General features: G+C 47.1%; 1 long non-coding RNA gene across 1 annotated transcript; it reads right to left on the bottom strand.

The window, feature by feature from the left end:
* Window positions 1-250: 250 nt before the first annotated feature.
* Window positions 251-15690, bottom strand: LOC119962435. The gene is made up of 2 exons (XR_005459872.1): window positions 15614-15690; window positions 251-1270 (listed from the first exon to the last, which is right to left on the bottom strand). It is a non-coding gene; the product is annotated as an uncharacterized LOC119962435 (long non-coding RNA).
* Window positions 15691-17105: the final 1415 nt, after the last annotated feature.

Genomic DNA, 17105 nt, shown 5'->3' with positions numbered 1-17105 from the left:
TCTCTGCTTTGAGAGCCATGTCCAAGAGAGCGTTTCTCTCGTGGGGGTTCCTTCTTATACCTGGAGGGGCTTTTCACGCTTTTAGGCGGGCCTTAAACTTGGTCCCAATTAATTGGGCTGCTTCTCGATCATTGCTATTGATCTTGTCCAATAAAGGAGTGGGTGCTCTGATGGCTGGGCGTGTCTTAGGTGGCCGTTGGCCTTGCTTTGTTTGTGTCTTTCTGGTGCTGGGGTGTCTGCCAGGGGTTACTTGAGTCTTTCTGGTGCCAGGATGTTTGCAATAGTATCGGTTACTTGAGTGTCATTCCTTTGTTCCCGGAGATGGGCCGTCAATATGCTCATCGACCGGCTGGGAGCTGTTTCCCAAATATACATTCAGGCTTCTGTGCCTGCTTGTTTTCTAGCATTGTCCACATTTCCCTACATTCTCGCTGAGTGTCCATTTTATATACCGAAAGTGGCCATCCCAGATGGTTGTACTCCCTCCTTGTGATCCTCAACGCGAAACGTGAATGATCATATTACTGCATCTTCTTTGCTTTCTCCCTCAGTCAAGCACCCGTAAGCAGGGACAGGCTCTACTCTACTCTGTCCTATGGATGGCAACTTTACCTAAATTGTTTTCTATATACTCATTATTATAAAATTCTACGGGGCGCTATGACATTGAGGCATGCATTACAAAATAAAAACACAGGAACCTCTAACTATTCTTATCTAGACTATCCTTAATCAATCAAAAGAATTCACAACAGTATAAAACTATACAATAGCAGCAATACAGGTCTCTGTGGCTTGGCAGTCAAGAACAGAGTTTTACAACTTCTCTTTAATTAGAACAGACAAACAAAAAAAAAGTCGATGCACTTTAATTCACTTAAAGAGAGTGGGGGGTTTGCTGAAGTCTGAAAATAGGGGGTCTGAAGGTATATACCGGGGTGCGGGAGGCTTTCCTCCGCCATTTCCTAAGTCTCAGTGTCTGAATGACACTGCAGAATATCACAATAATTGGTAGTACTTCTACAACGTAGGACAGGGAATACCGGGTGATGAACTTGTCACACCAGGTTGGTGTATCGGTTACTGTCTCTGGGTACAGTGTGTGGCAGGGATGGGAAACATTCACAGCCTGTGGGGTAGGGGTCAGGGGGCTCGCTTCCACGCGCAACTGTGGAGATCCTGCGAAGATCCAAATGTAGACCATGATGTCTGTCTTCATGTTCTCTTCTTCCTTCTGTGGTCTTCCTGTGGCTTCTATGGTTCTGGATTTCTGTGGACACAAGCATAATATCTGTTATTATCTTGCTTAAGATCTCGTATGTCTGTCTGTCCTTTATTATCAATTACCCATTATAATTGGTCACCATCTATGACTCCCTCATTTTTTTTCAACCAAATATTTGGGATAAGACATCCGAGAAGAAAATACTGTCACAGTGCAAGCAGTCTCGCAGCCTGTGCAATCAGTGAGTGTACCATCCCAGTGTTTGAGGATGTAAATAGCATATGGAGAGCAACCTAAGGGTCACCTTACAACAAACAAAAGAGTTTTGAACCAAAAGTTCCGAATGGGGTGCGTATGGGCCACGGCAGGTAAGAATGGGTGGAATTCCGGGGTATGACGGTGACCAGTGCCGTATGTGCTCTACCCGAGCGTTGCTGATTAGATGGGGGTCCTCAGGCAGGGCGGGGACCAGTGCTGTTACTCCACTGCCTGAGTGACCGGGCGAGAATGGTAAGAATTTGTGATCGTCGTGGGTGTTGCTTTTTGTGGCTACCTTCAAATCAGGAGAGTAGCTATGATCGGTTGTCTGCGGACAAACTAGTTCCATTAACTGGCAGTGGGCGTTGAAAGAGTGGTGGCATGGGGCCGTGAAAACTTTAAGTGAACAAACAACATTTAACATTCACAATAACAAACATTTAACATAACACACAAACGTAACAGAAATCGTGCAGATTCCATCAGAAAGGACACGGTAAATCTGCATCGGTTCCATTTTACCATCATCACGACACCTCATTGCTCTATAGTGAACAGAGTCGCGAAGGGGTTCGTCTGCTGGGAGTCAGACTCTAAGTCATCATCTTCTCCCGGTTGCCATACTCGTGACTGGAGTAGTCGTGCCAAAGCTGCATGGGGCGAATTGGGGTCCACCTCATCATTCCGGATAAGTCTGTACAAATTGTCTCAGTGCCAATGTTTCGTGTTGAGGTTGGAGGTGGTAGGGGGCAATCCATAATCGTCGGGCGGTGGGTCTGGATTAGGGGCTTTAATGTACGTGGTCTCGAAGGGGTCGCTGGAATCTTGTTCGGAGTCGCTGGGAGTGGGACCTTGTGCAGGGGTGTAATCGTGTTGTGGTGTCTTTGGTGATATGCATCACTGTAGATATACAAGGGGTTAATGTAAGTACACGTAGACTAACTAGACACTAGAGGGAGCACAAGAGACATGACACACAGACACTCAACCAATAGGTCAGTAAGATAGGACATGACCAATGGGCATTCACGATACACACAGAGGTGACACTACCACAGGGGGGCATTACACCAACTCATATATAAAGGACACAGCACACATGATCTTCCTCTTTCCAGTGGAGACACTCAGTGAGTACAAACACAGGGTTGATTACACCCACCACGTGGATTGTAGCAGACTGGTTAGTCAGTCTGAGTAGCTATAGAAGGATTAACAGTGGTGGCGAACCCGAGTAGGAGCATTGTAAATAGTTCAATAAACGTGTTGAAGTTATCTCCACGTCTGAACCTTCCTTTGTCAGAGTGCACATCAAGGAAGCCGCTTATGCTACGCCAAGAGCATAACAAGACAGTGTCATGGGGCTGTCGCTATTGCTGTCGCTGCTGGTTGAATGAAGGGAGAGGCGGAGTTGTGCCTCCGGGGGTGGAGTCGAAGTAGTGTGTGAGGATGGGCTGGACTAGTTGGGGGAGGGTAGGAATAGGTCGTTCGTGGGCAGGTCGTGTTCATCTGCTGCTGCAAGTGAGATGTGGAGTGAATGGATGTTCTGCGAGCCATAAGCCTTAAGCTGGTTTATGTGGAACCACACAGACTTGCCATTGGGGTAGGTGATTTTATATACGGAAGGGCAGACTTTATCAGAAATGGAGTACGGTCAGGCAAATTTGGAGGAAAGGAATGAACTGGGGTTGTATAGGGCTAGCATGACCTGCTGCCCTACTACAAATTCTGTGGCGTGTACTGTCTTGTTGAAGCAAACTTTACTTCTTTCATGTCCCAAGCCTAACAGCTGCAGCTAGCTGGGCTGTTTTTACATTCTCTATAATCTGCTGAACTGCTTTCTCATGAGTGAGGGTGGTGACTGCGGAGCTAGCCAAATCCAGTCCTAACAAATATTCTGTCCCTTTCATGGGTCATCCGGTCATGAGGGTGTGGGGGGTGTATCCGGTCGACGTGGATACCATGTTTCTTATGAACATCAGTGAAAAGGGGAGAACTGTGTCCCAGGTGCTATTTGTGCTGTTACACCATTTTCCTGAGGGTTGCTTTTTAAGTCCTATTCATTCTCTCAGCAATGCCGCTGGATTGGGGGTGGTATGCAATGTGGAATTTTTGTCTGATTCCGAAAATTGTGAGGATGTTTTTCATCACTCGTCCTTGGTCTAACGCTCTGCTGCATGGAAGTCCCCATCTTGTAAAAATGTGCTAGGTGAGAATCTTGGCTGTCGCTTTAGCCGTGTTCGTTCTGGATGGATAGGCTTCCACCCATTTTGTGAAGGTGTCGATGACCACCAACACATACTTAAAACCATTCCTGCAGGGGGGTAGGGGTCCTATATAATCAATCTGCAAGTTCGTCCAGTGGCCATTAACGGGGCGGGTGTGACTAAGCTGACCTTTCCTTGCGTATCTTTCCGGATTGTTCTGGGCGCAGATTAAACAGATTTCAATGTAGTGTGTTACATTGGCTTTTAAATCAGGCCACCAGCAGAGAGGTTTGAGGTGGGCGAGAGTTGCTTCTATGCCTTGATGTCCATGGTTGTCATGGAATTGGCAAATAATTTGGATTCTGTCCTGAGTGGGGACTACATAAATGCCTTCTTTTAAAATTACACCGTCATGTGTTGTCAATGTGTTCTTGTGTTTATCGTAGGGGGCTGGGAAGTTGCCTTTTAAAACCGCCCTGAGCTGTGCGTCCTCTTTTTGGGCCTGTGCTAAATCCTGAATGTTAGTCTGTGAGACCTGGACCGCGTGTACTGGGGCACTCTCGGGGGGATTCCAAAAGTGACCGTGTCTGGAACCTGCCTTTTCTAGGACGTCTACCTTAACGTTACCAGGGGGAGAAGAACGATGGTAGCTACGAACTTTAATAATCCCATATTTCCGATCTTTTGCTGTCTTTAGGATATGCTGGAGTAATGGGGCTGAGGGTAGGGGCTTTCCGTCCGCGGAAACAAATCCTCTCGATTCCCACAGGGGTAGGAATTCTGTTAAACTATTACAGACATATAGACTGTCGGAATATATGTCAGCTGGGGTCGGGAACGAGTCGGGGTGCTCTACAATATACGCTACGGCTACTAGTTCTGCTGCCTGTGAGCCTAAATGTCTGGGCAATTTTAAGGGTATCTCCTCTAAAGCACATCCCTGCGCGTCCTCTCCATATATATCACAACCGGTAATCCTTTTTCCATTCAAAACTGTGGAGGAGCCATCCACATAAATCCTGAGGGGTGCGCCTATGTCTGTGGGCTGGGGTCTCTGGGGTGTTGTTCCTGGTTTCGGGGGAGCTGACTTTGGTACAAAGGGTCCTGTGTTGTGTTTGGTGGAGATGATTTCACATTCATGTGGGGTGCCTGTGTAGTGTAAATTATCGGCGAGGAAAGTGTGTGTTTTTGTCCTCTTTACCGTAATGTCCCGTCCCTGTAAGAGAAGGGTCCATCGGGCAGCGTGAATTTGGCTGACTGTGCCGTCCTTTAATCTACCATCAAGTAGGAGTTGTGTTGGGGTGTGCTCAGTTAAAATGGTGATGGGGTTGAGTCCTGTAATGTAGGCGAAGTATTGAACTGCCCAAAAAACTGCGAGCAGGTGCAGCAGGGGCAGCAGGGTAGCATGGTGGTTAGCATAAATGCTTCACAGCTCCAGGGTCCCAGGTTCGATTCCCGGCTGGGTCACTGTCTGTGTGGAGTCTGCACGTCCTCCCCCTGTGTGCGTGGGTTTCCTCCGGGTGCTCCGGTTTCCTCCCACAGTCCAAAGATGTGCGGGTTAGGTGGATTGGCCATGCTAAATTGCCCGTAGTGTCCTACAAAAAGTAAGGGTAAGGGTAAGGTTAAGGGGGGGTTGTTGAGTTACGGGTATAGGGTGGATACGTGGGTTTGAGTAGGGTGATCATGGCTCGGCACAACATTGAGGGCCGAAGGGCCTATTCTGTGCTGTACTGTTCTATGTTCTATGTTCTATGTTCTATGTGCCTTTCGCAGGCAGAAAATCCTTGCTCAACTGGATCAAGTACTCGTGAGGCGTATGCCACGGGGCCTAAACGATCATGTCTTTCTTGGAGGAGTACGGCCGAAAGGGTTCGGTCGGTGCTTGCAACTTCAATTGCACATGGGGAGAGTGGATCTGGGACCTGTAACGCTGTGGCTGTGCTGAGGGGTCTTTTTAATTCATCCACGGCATCCGTGTGCTGTGGAAGCCATTCCCATGGTGCTTGTTTCTTTAGGAGTTTGGAGATGGGTGCTGCCTTTGTGGAAAAACCGTCGATGTGATTCCTACAGTAGCCAACCAGTCCTAGAAATGACCGGAGGGCAGTGACATTATAGGGCAGGGGTAATTTGACAATCGAGTCAATTTGTTTCTGCACAATCTCGCGTTTGCCATGTGTGATCACTGTTCCTGAGTAAATCACTTTTTCCTGAAGTATCTGGGCTTTTTTAGGGTTCACTTTACAGCCAATTTGTTGAAGGAGTCCTAATAGTTCGGTGAGAAGCGAAATGTGCTCTCCCTCAGTGCCCGCCTGTAGAAGCAAGTCATCTACATACTGGACAAGGCAATCGGGTCGGGAAAATTTGGATAATCCATTCGCCAGCTGTCGGTGGAAAATGGAGGGGGAGTTGGGGAAGCCTTGTGGAAGGCACGTCCACGTGTATTGCTGTCCCTGGAAGGTGAAAGCAAATTTATATTGGCACGCTTTATCCAATGGAATGGACCAAATGCTGTTGCTAATGTCCAAAACCGAAATCTTTTTTGACTGGAGTCCCTGTTTTAGCATTGTCTCGGTACTCGTGGCTACTGTGGGTGCTGCTACTGGGGTTACTTTGTTTAGTTCCCCATAATCGATGGTCAGTCGCCATGATCCATCGGGTTTCCAGATGGGCCAAATTGGGGCATTGTTCGTTGAGGCTATTGAATGGAGTACGCCTTGATCAAGTAGACTCTGGATAACCTTTACGATTTCTCCTTCTGCTTGTTGGGGAAAACCATACTGCTTTTGGGGTTTGGGGTCGGGACCTGTAATGTTCACTAAGCCAACGATCTTGCCACAATCGTGCTTGTGCTGGGCAAAACCTGCTATGTGTCGCTGCAAAAATGTGTCTCTATCCTGACTAATGGCTCGAGGGTCGAACCAGAAGTCTCCTATTGCGCTGATTCTGTTTTTGTAGTCTCCAACTGTGAGCGTGGCAGGGGCTCGTGCGGCCTTTGCATTCTCTGCACACATTTGTTTACGGGGTCGAGTGATAGATTGTGGGAGCTCATAAAGTCTATACCTAAAATGTGTTCGGCTGTCTGGAGTAAATCTACTAGAACTACGGGGTGTTTGGTTTTAATATTCCCTGTCTGAATCGCTACAGGGGCTGTGATGTGTCCCTGCTGCAAATGCCCTGTAAAACTGCTGAGAGTAATGGTGTCTGTGGTGGGCCATATGTCTTGCTGAAACATTGTGGAGGAATTGAGCGTGGTGCGGGACCCTCCTGTGTCCCAAAGAAATTCTACAGGGTGTCCATGGACTGTGCCTGCAACTACCGGTCTCCCAGGCTTGTCCCAAAGGGTGTCACAGACCCAAGTTAGGGAGTCCGAACACCGTCAATCGGTGCCGTTCATATCTGTGTTATCAGAACGGACGCAAATACTATGGATTGGCTGGCCCTATGCTTATTCAGGATGCCTGTCTGCTGGTTTCGCTGCTGCTTCTGGGGTGCATTGCACTCTCGTGCGTAGTGTCCCAATGGTCCGCAATTGTAACATTCTTGGGATTTAGGCTGCTGTGGGCTGTTTCTTCCCTCATTTACCCATGCGGGGTTCTGGTGTGTCCTAACTGGATGCATGTTAGCATCTGCGTGCTCTTCCTCTGCTTGACCGTAAGCTGATTTTCCCTGCATGACTGTTCCCAGGCACGTGACAATCTCTTTAGTACCCATTCTTATTGTGGGTCTCGTCTGAGGGGTAAAATAATTTGCGCAAGCTCTCTGTCCTGCTTCTGTCGCGTGACACTAGGATTCAAGTCTATTTGGCAATATTGTCTGGGCTCAAATGGGCGAGGGCTAACTCTCCAAATACCGCTGTGAAATGAATCCACAAGCGCCCAGCAAATGCTGTGGCATGCTCTGTCTTTTTCTGCCTACATTTGTTTAGGCCTTCTACGGGGTCTCCTTTGTTGTAGCCGATCGCGTCTAGGATCACTGCATGCGATCGGTACCTCCTCCTACATTTTGTGGGTTGGGAAGGGCTGCCACGACTGAGGGGTCGAGGCTCAAAACTGTGGGCTTCACTTGCTCTCTTTCATCCAGGCCGTACATGGTCGGCTGTTGTTTTACTCTTGCGAAATAATGGTATGGGTCCGCTGTGGGTTGGAAGGGTGTTATCTTATCACACCCGTCCCTTAAGTGAGTGACGGTCAATAGGGTGGTGTACAGAAAGTCTGGGTCTCCGTCTGTTGTGGCCCTGCGCTGTGTAGTGACAGCGTTCATCGGATTGTGCTCTACCTGTGCAGTCGGGGTGGGGGTGCTTTCTTTTTCTGCGGTTTGTCCTGCGTACATGTGCCGTGTACATATCTATGGGCAGTCTCATTTAACTCCTGACAATCGGGGCCCTTTTCTTGGTCTAATTGGGGTCCAAACGTGATGTGGAATCCATTTTGTACAGAAAGCAGAGATTGCAGGTCTGCAATTTACTTCCGGCAGTTTGCATGATCTGCCGAGGTCTGCCTTTGTTCCGTCATGGAAGTGTGGAGTGCTCATAGGGTTGCTTTTAAATCATTACATTGTTTTTTTAATTGCTCGACTTGGTATTCTGTCTCTTCTCGTACCAACACCGCGCATTGCGTGTCTTGGTAAGCCTTATCATATTGCGACTGAAAGCTGCTTAAATGGGTGAAACAAGATTGGTGTGCCCGTTTGACATCCTCCATCTCCTTGTCCTTCACCGCCAACTGCTCTCTCAGTTTCCTGTTTACTTTTTCATACTCACTCACGTCTCCCTCACTATTCTTATCTCTCTCTTCAATCTCTCTGCGGAGCGTCCTCACGACCTCCTCTGTGCCTCGCAATTGTGCCAAGCAGGGCACAATTGCCATCGGCTTACGAGCTCTCTCTAAGCTCTTCTTATGGATCTCTGTCAGGTTCTCCCACCAAGTATGCCCTATACTTCCGGGACCTGTTTCATCATTCGCACAAAATTCACTCCAAAGAGGCCATCCTTCCCCTTTGAGATATTTTCGATTCTATTATATCTCCTATACGGGACACTGTCGTACTCTACTGGTCGCTGCGACCTCGAAATCCTGGGGATTCATAAGGCGTTCCATTGCCTTCATTACTATTTCTATCGCGATCTCTGGGTTTCTACCGAATTTGGAACAGGGGGTGATTAAGTGGTGATGTAAACACGGGTACGGCTTACGCTATTTTCCGGCCTACAAAACACCCGACAGTTTTACGCAACAAAATCTCTCAGGTTTACCTTATATCCCTGTTAGTACGCATGCAAGTAACACCCTTCCGAATCTTGATCAGTATTGGTCTTCCGCTTGTGGTTTTTCTTTTTCCAATTCGATTCTAATTCAAATTTGGGTTCTCTCAGAGTGACAAAGCCACTTCTAGGTCGAGTCCCGACAGAGTCGCCAATAATGTTGCTCTGCTTACTTGCTATAAATATAGCAGTCAATATGGTTGCCTTCCTTAATCCTAATTATGTTTACACTTAGAGTTGCCAGTTATCTCTCGATACCGTCACAAGGTTTAACCCGAATATTGATCAAAGAGCCAGTTGGTTAGTTCAAAGTCAATACTATTTATTTACACACACAGTAGGATCTACCCAGGCACAAAGTACTACAAACTAAACTATCTCTAACGCTAACGCCTATACTTAACTTTGGGTGCCCACGCAGTCAGAGGAACATTGGCCATTGTTCGGACCTGAGGTTGTTGGGTTCGAAGAGGTACAGGAGAATAGCTAAGGTCGTCCGTCTGGTAGGGAGCGTTGACCTTGAACTTACTTGCTTCTGGTGATGCTGGTGGACAGGTCTCTCTGCTTTGAGAGCCATGTCCAAGAGAGAGATTCTCTCGTGGGGGTTCCTTCTTATACCTGGAGGGGCTTCGCGCGCTTTTAGGCGGGCCTTAAACTTGGTCCCAATTAATTGGGCTGCTTCTCGATCATTGCTATCGATCTTGTCCAATAAAGGAGTGGGTGCCCTGATGGCTGGGCGTGTCTTAGGTGGCCGTTGGCCTTGCTTTGTTTGTGTCTTTCTGCCGCTGGGGTGTCTGCCAGGGGTTACTTGAGTTACTTGAGTGTCATTCCTTTGTTCCTGGAGATGGGCTGGGAGCTGTTTCCCAAATATCCATTCAGGCTTCTGTGTCTGCTTGTTTTCTAGCATTGTCTACAGTTCCCTATATCCTTTGTGAGCGTCCATTTTGGGTTCTGGAAGTGGCCATCCCAGATGGCTACATGCTTGAGACAGATCCCTCCTGTTATATACTAAAACCCAAGCTGTGAAGGGTAGAATTGGATTGAATCTGTACTCAGTTTTATCAGCAGTTATTTACAGAGATGCACTTTGCAAACACGCACCTCTTGATTGCACCATCAGAATGTAACTTTCAGCAATAATAATGGTCTTTAGTGTCACAAGTAGGCTTACTTTAACACTGCAATGAAGTGACTGTGAAAATCCACTAGTCGCATCTGTCAGGTACACAGAGGGAGAACTCAGAATGTCCAAATTACCTAATAACTCGTCTTTCAGGACTTGTGAGAGGAAACCGGAGCACCCGGAAGAAACCCACGCAGACATGGGGAGAACGTGCAGACTCCAAACAGACAGTGAAACAAGCTGGGAATCGAACCTGTGAAGCAACAGTGCTAACCACCGTGCAAGATCAAAATCTTACCTCGGCCTTTCATAATTCTTCTGATGTATGGAAAAGTGTCCTGCATCTCATTTCTTGTAGGGAAGTGTAATACTATCATGTGAGGGAAGATGGAGAAAGGGCAATGGAAGATGGGCTTCAGGTCAAGCCACTTCCAATTCTTACCCATTGCTCCCTCATTACTAATTCTGTGCAATGTCTAATATCTTATTGACTGTCCTTCCACAGATGTAGGTGGTGGAGCCTTTGTTGAGCCTGACACATTGTTCAAAATCCAGAGAGGATCAACAAAGTGCCTCTGACCATCAAAACATGGATCCATACAGGTTGACTTTAACTCTGATGAGATAACAGGACTTGCACTATGTAGCAGTAAAGAAAGAGCAAGGATTAGAATTTGCAAGAGTCTCACACAGTACTTTACACAAGGTTAATATTTTTTGAGTCATATAAACAGCATCTGCTTGCACCACTTTCCCAATGTGTTCATGTTTGGTGGCTGCCTTGCCCCCTCACTTGTGATGAATGTTAAAATGTGACTTGAAGTTGAGCAGTATCTCACTGTGAAAGGAATGACAATTGTTTGCAGGACTGTTGAGTGCTGGGTGAGGTGCTGAAGGCGTAAGATGCAAGTAGGATAAGTATGAGTCTGTCAAATGGGGCTACTAGATCAACCTAGAAATTATTCCATGCAGTCTGTTCCTTTTCATAGGGAACACGTGAATCTCAGGGAATTGTGCTGGCTCAGCTCCCTGTTGTCCCATTAAATGAAAATGAAATGAAATGAAAATCGCTATTGTCACAAGTAGGCTTCAAATGAAGTTACTGTGAAAAGCCCCTAGTCGCCATATTCCGGCGCCTGTTCGGGGAGGCTGGTACAGGAATTGAATCGTGCTGCTGGCCTGCCTTGGTCTGTTTTAAAAGCCAGCTCTTTAACCATGTGCTAAAACAGCCCCAGCCCCTTGTTAGCGGAGGGCTGGGGAGCACAGTGCCGGCGTGTCAGTTGGCGAGCCCTCATTTGTGGTGAGAAGCCCGTGAGCCCTCGTTAAGTCAACCAATTAATGTTGAATAGCGTTGCTGGCCACAAGACTTAGAAATCCTTCCGGAGAATCGTGCCCTTAGAATTTCTTTTAGCACTGGAGAGCTGACCTCAGAAATCGGGCCACAATTTTGAAAGGGTGTCCCAATCTCTAAGTGAGCTTGTGGGTCCCCCACACCACCCACCCATGGGGAATGTCACCCTCCACACATATGGGCACTACCCCACACCCCACCAAGTGAGGACACCCCGCTCTGGGGGCCCCCTCTCTTCAGGTCCCCAGGTCCCCCCCCCCCCCCCCCAATTATGGGAGAACTTTACCAACTGTAGGCCTGGATAAAGACAGGGTGCCACCGCAAGCAGTTGAATCATAGAATTATAGAATCATAGAATTTACAGTGCAGAAGGAGGCCATTCAGCCCATCGAGTCTGCACCGGCTCTTGGAAAGAGCACACTACCCAAGGTCAACAACTCCACCCTAACCCCATAACCCAGTAACCCCAACCAATACTAAGGGCAAATTTGGGACACTAAGGGCAATTTATCATGACCAATCCACCTAACCTGCACATCTTTGGACTGTGGGAGGAAACCGGAGCACCCGGAGGAAACCCACGCAGACACGGGGAGGATGTGCAGACTCCGCACAGACAGTGACCCAAGACGGAATCGAACCTGGGACCCTGGAGCTGAGAAGCGATTGTGCTATCCACAATGCTACCATGCTGGTGGACTTGTAAAGATATTTTTGTCAAGTAATGCACAAGTGTACTTTCATTAAAGCACAAACATATTGGTGTATTTACTCATAAGTGTCAATTATTTCAAATGTAATTTGTAACAACAGTTTCATTAAAGCACTAACATATTGGTGTATTTACTCACAAGTGTCAATTATTTCAAATGTAACTTGTAACAACAGAGTGTTGCGTTTTTGTGATGTGGCATAACTCCTGTGGTGATCTTCCACAGGAGCAGCAATTTTAATCACTGCTGTATCAAGCAGGATAATATTATGTTCGCAGACAGGAAAAGGCTAATTAGGGCGGGCAGGCCTCTATGATATTCCTAGAATGGCTTCTCCTCCAGTACTCAGCCCTGGAACTTTTTTAAATGTATTTTTTTTTCCTACCTGCTTTAGGCTACAGGGCCCCTGCCTCCCTCAGCATTGACCACTGTTCCTGGTCACATTGCTGAGCTGCCTGCCCTCTGATTCTGCTGGCAGCTCTTGGGGGATGGTGGCCATCCTGAACAAAATGGCAGCCCTGTCAGCAGCTATTCAGTCGGCTGTTGCTGTAAAATTCAGAGATCAGGCCGATAGGCTGCCATGCGTGCGTCAGCAACACGCATTCCTGACTGTGTCAGGCTGCCCACCCACTGCGCAAAGATCATTTAGCGATGTAACTAAAACTTGCCTGGCTAAGAATCGGCCTGCTTCTACTTTTGGGAGTGGGAAGCGTGATTTGAGAGCAACCCATGCCAAATCCCAGTGTTGTCTATTTATTTCCATGATTGCAGCATTCAACCGAGTATGATGCATTCTGCTGGCTGACTGACTGCTTCTCATGGGGCACAGGATCAGCTTCTTAAAGGGGAGCTTGAAATAGTAGAAGGAAGTCACTGCTAATTGCCTGCAGGGAAAATGGCTGCAAGTAGAAGCTAAAGCAATTCCCACATGCAGCGCAGTTGGCCCACATTATTGAGAGGGGCAGGAGGAGACCATGGGCACACCAGCGATCATGTTGCACCCAACTTAGATCCGGGCGCACCAGGGGGATCCCGGAAGAACACCTAATAGGCTTCCATGTCAGGCACAGGCCGATCATGAGTCACCCAACTTGATCCGCCCGGAGCGATCTTTGATCTGCTGCTGGGAGTCAATGGCTGCACCCTCGCCAAGTCGCAGTTTAGCACTGGTTTCCACAAATGTGTACCAGGCATGATGGCACCTTGTGGAGGGGGATCTTGCAGGTTATTCAAGACCTCTGGGTGGTTGGGGACATGGGAGGGTGGTAACCTGGCACTCCCCCTGGCACCTGGGCACCCTGGCACTGCCAGCCTAGCAAACTGGCATTGGCACCCTGGCAGTGCCACCCTGGCCAGGGTGCCAGGGGTCAGGGCTGGGGGTCCTTACCCATTGGAGAGGGAGTGAGAGGTGGTTCTAGGGGCCTCGACAAGCCTGGGAGGTTGAAGCGGGGAATTAATAAAGTGGGGGGGAACCTGAAAACGGGAGGAGAGAATGATCGGCGCTCCCATTCCAAATGGCGCTGCAGCCGCCGAGAATCACCCCGCCAAACATGCCAAAAGTGCTTCTGTCTGCTGAATCGTGCCATCTGTTTCCGTTGGGAGCGGGCAGGAGACCTTCCAGGAGCTCCCTCCGACATAAATGGACGAAGGAGGCCAGGGAGGTCAATTCCATGACTCTGGCCTGAGGGCTTAGCAACAGTGCCACAAACGCATTGATCTCATCTAAGTGGTCAAGGACAGTGAATTTATCTTCATAGGACATTTGATATCCAACTCCCAAAATTAACCTCAGCCCCATCCCCCACCAATCAGTAGAGAGGCTTTTGCGAAACTTTCATCATTGGAATGTGTATGAGCGTAGGATGGACTGTTTGAATGTCAGGCCTGAATCCTGCCTGCTCGAGCAGTCAGGATTCAGGCCTAACAATCAACTAGTCCAGCTCATGCTCATACACATTCCAATGATGAAACCCTCGCAAATGCCTCTCATTGCCTCTGCAGACAGACAGCTATTCATCTGTGGCAGGCATATCACCCAAACACAGTGCAACATAATGACTGGTATCTCCTCTCTCTCTTTTTCAAGAAAAGGTAGCGCTTGATAGCAGGGAGCAGAGATAAACCAGCGGGGAACAGGCATGCCTGCATTCCTTGAACCCGAGAGAAGGAAATGGTTCTCCACATCATGGGATCAGCTGTGATAGAGTCCAATGTATTTGGCAGTTTGTGAGCTCGCTCCCCAGAGGGCAAGGTCTCAGGCAGGTTCTGTTGCAGGGGACTCAGACAAGGGCTGGGATTTTCCAGCCCCCACTGGGACATGTTTTCCATAGTGCCATTGGTTGGCAGCAGGATATTCTAGCCCCACTGATGTCTACTGCATTTTTCATGATTTACCTGTCCTGCCACTGGGGAGCTTTCTACAAGGGGCCACCTTTGGTGAAACTAAATTACCCCACCAGTGGCAAGGGCTGCAAAATCCCACCCAAGGATTTTGATTGGGCAGCATACAAAAGAACATGGGTGAATGTGCACTTTGAGATACTAGCAAGCCTGCCAGGCAGCTATTAGTATTAATAAGCCTCATGATGTATGTTTGGCTGAGAGCCCAGGCAACCATTAGTCTTGTTGAAACAGCTGCACCTCAAGCCCTCTTATCTGTGCGGTCAATTTAATAATGTTTTTTTAAACAAAGTTAAATTGTTTCAAGGGTTTTGTTATTGATACTTTAAAGGGTCTGGATGATTGACATTGTTGAGTCTTTTTAGATAAAGTTCCAACAGATTTTCTTTCTTTGTGACTTATTCTGCAGGATTTTGGCCATGAGGACACTGCGGTGGGACATCACAGATGGCTGGGAAGTTAGGGAATTGTGGAGCAATTGTGGTGAAGGGTTGACATCCTAAAGGAGCTGGAGTCACAGTAGGTGCTTACAGAAAACAATAGGGTGCTGGATGCCTCTTCCTCTCGAGGTGGTCTGTGTATGCCTGGTGATAGTGTCTATGCCCACATGATGGCAAAGTTGTAGAGGATGTAATAAACCACCATAAACCTAGAGACATTTTCCAACGTGTACTGTTGGGATCTCCCCTAGTAGTCCAGGCATCTGAGCTGTTGCTTTAGGCCCGACCATGTTTCTGGTGGCATGTTTCTCATTATGCCCAGTAGTCTGTATGGTTGCAGAGGAAAGTCTTTAGCCACATGCACAGGAGGCATCCCTCATTTCCAAACAGCTAGCCTCTCATTCTTTCATTTACTCAAAGACAGCAGAAATGGTAGAATTCCTCAGGATGAGGGCATTGTGGTTTTCTGCCAGGGAATCTGGCATGATAGTTTGGGAATGGTCACACACCAACTTGTGCATCAATAGAGTTGTAACCTTTGCAGTTTCTGTACCTCTTCTCATTGATACATGAGGCCTGTGTAATGGTGAGCCTGCAGTCGACTGCTCACTACAGAATTGTAAAAATCCCACTGACCTGGTGAAGCCACAAGCCTTCTCATCCTGCATCTTTCCGGTTCAAGAGAAAAAGTTCAACTGGCTGAGAGAACTGGCACCGACTTTGTTAAGGAGTACAATCACACAACCTAAGTTCCTCCAGGTTATTCTATATCAGAATTTTTGGTTTGGATTGTCAAGATGATTTTACCTATGTTTAAAAACAAAATTAGCATCAACATTCTAGCTCCAATCTGAATTATTAAATTATTGAAATAATAGCTTTAGGTCAGTGTAATGTCAACATTGCATTTCTGAATATTCTTCCATTAAAGAATTAGCTAATTTGTGCACTGTACCTAGTTTTCCAAGGGGACAGGAATCACTGCTTGACTGAATTAGATCACTGTGAGGATGCACTTCATGTAGTGAATACATCTGAAAATGAGGCTTCCAAAACACATTTTCATGTCAAATATCTAATGCTGCCACCTTTAACTAACAGCAGTACACTGCTTCCTATTTTCCAAATCTATTATTTTGGACAGCTGAACCAGAATGTTCCCATTTGCCATTGCTATTGCATTATCCTTATGCTAGCAACAGAAACATATGAAAATATGCCATCATTAATATACTCCGCTGCATCAGTTAATCTTATTAAAATAGTTAAGCCATGTTAATGTACATCTGGTGAATAATACCCTGCATGATGACCACAATTAAACTGGGCCACAATACATTACTTGGGAGCATGATTCATCCTTGCAGTAATGTATTCATTATAAGATTAGGTAAATTGGTAACAAATACACCACATATTCTTTTGTTTGTGAATTCATTTATTCTGCCACTTGGGCATACAAGGTTAAGCCTATTATAATTCCATCCCATAATAGCAAAAGGGAAGAATTATATGGCAGATTAGGGATAAAAGAAAGGATATCTTCTTGTGGTTGCAAAGGACATGGCTTAAGTACGAAACGGGTACTTTGCATTTGCCTTCACCGGAGAAGAGCAGGCTGCGAACACACAGTAATGGAGAAGGAAATAGTGACATTGGATAGGATAAAAATAAAAAAAGAGCAGATAAATAAAAGGTTGGCTGTACTCAGAGTAGGAAAATCAGATGCTGTAATGGTATATATACTCAGAAAAGTTAGAATGGTAGAATGGGCGGCAAGGTAGCACAGTGGTTAGCACTGTTGCTTCACAGCACCAGGGTCACAGGTTTGAATCCCGGCTTAGGTCACTGTCTGTTCTCCCTGTGTCTGCGTGGGTTTCTTTTGGGTGCTCCGGTTTCCTCCCCACAAGTCCCAAAAGACGTACTGTTAGGTGAATTTGACACTCTGAATTCTCCCTCCGTGTACCCGAAACAGGCGCCGGAATGTGGTGACGAGGAGCTTTTCACTGTAACTTCATTGCAGTGTTAATGTAAGCCTATTTGTGACAATAAACATTATTATTATGTTATAGAATTGGAAATTGTGGAGGCTCTGAACACAATCTTCCAAATCTTCTCAGATATGCAT

Source organism: Scyliorhinus canicula, chromosome 2, assembly GCF_902713615.1.
Source record: "Scyliorhinus canicula chromosome 2, sScyCan1.1, whole genome shotgun sequence".
Classification (NCBI taxonomy): Eukaryota; Metazoa; Chordata; class Chondrichthyes; order Carcharhiniformes; family Scyliorhinidae; genus Scyliorhinus; species Scyliorhinus canicula.
This window is presented reverse-complemented; position numbering and strand designations above follow the sequence as displayed.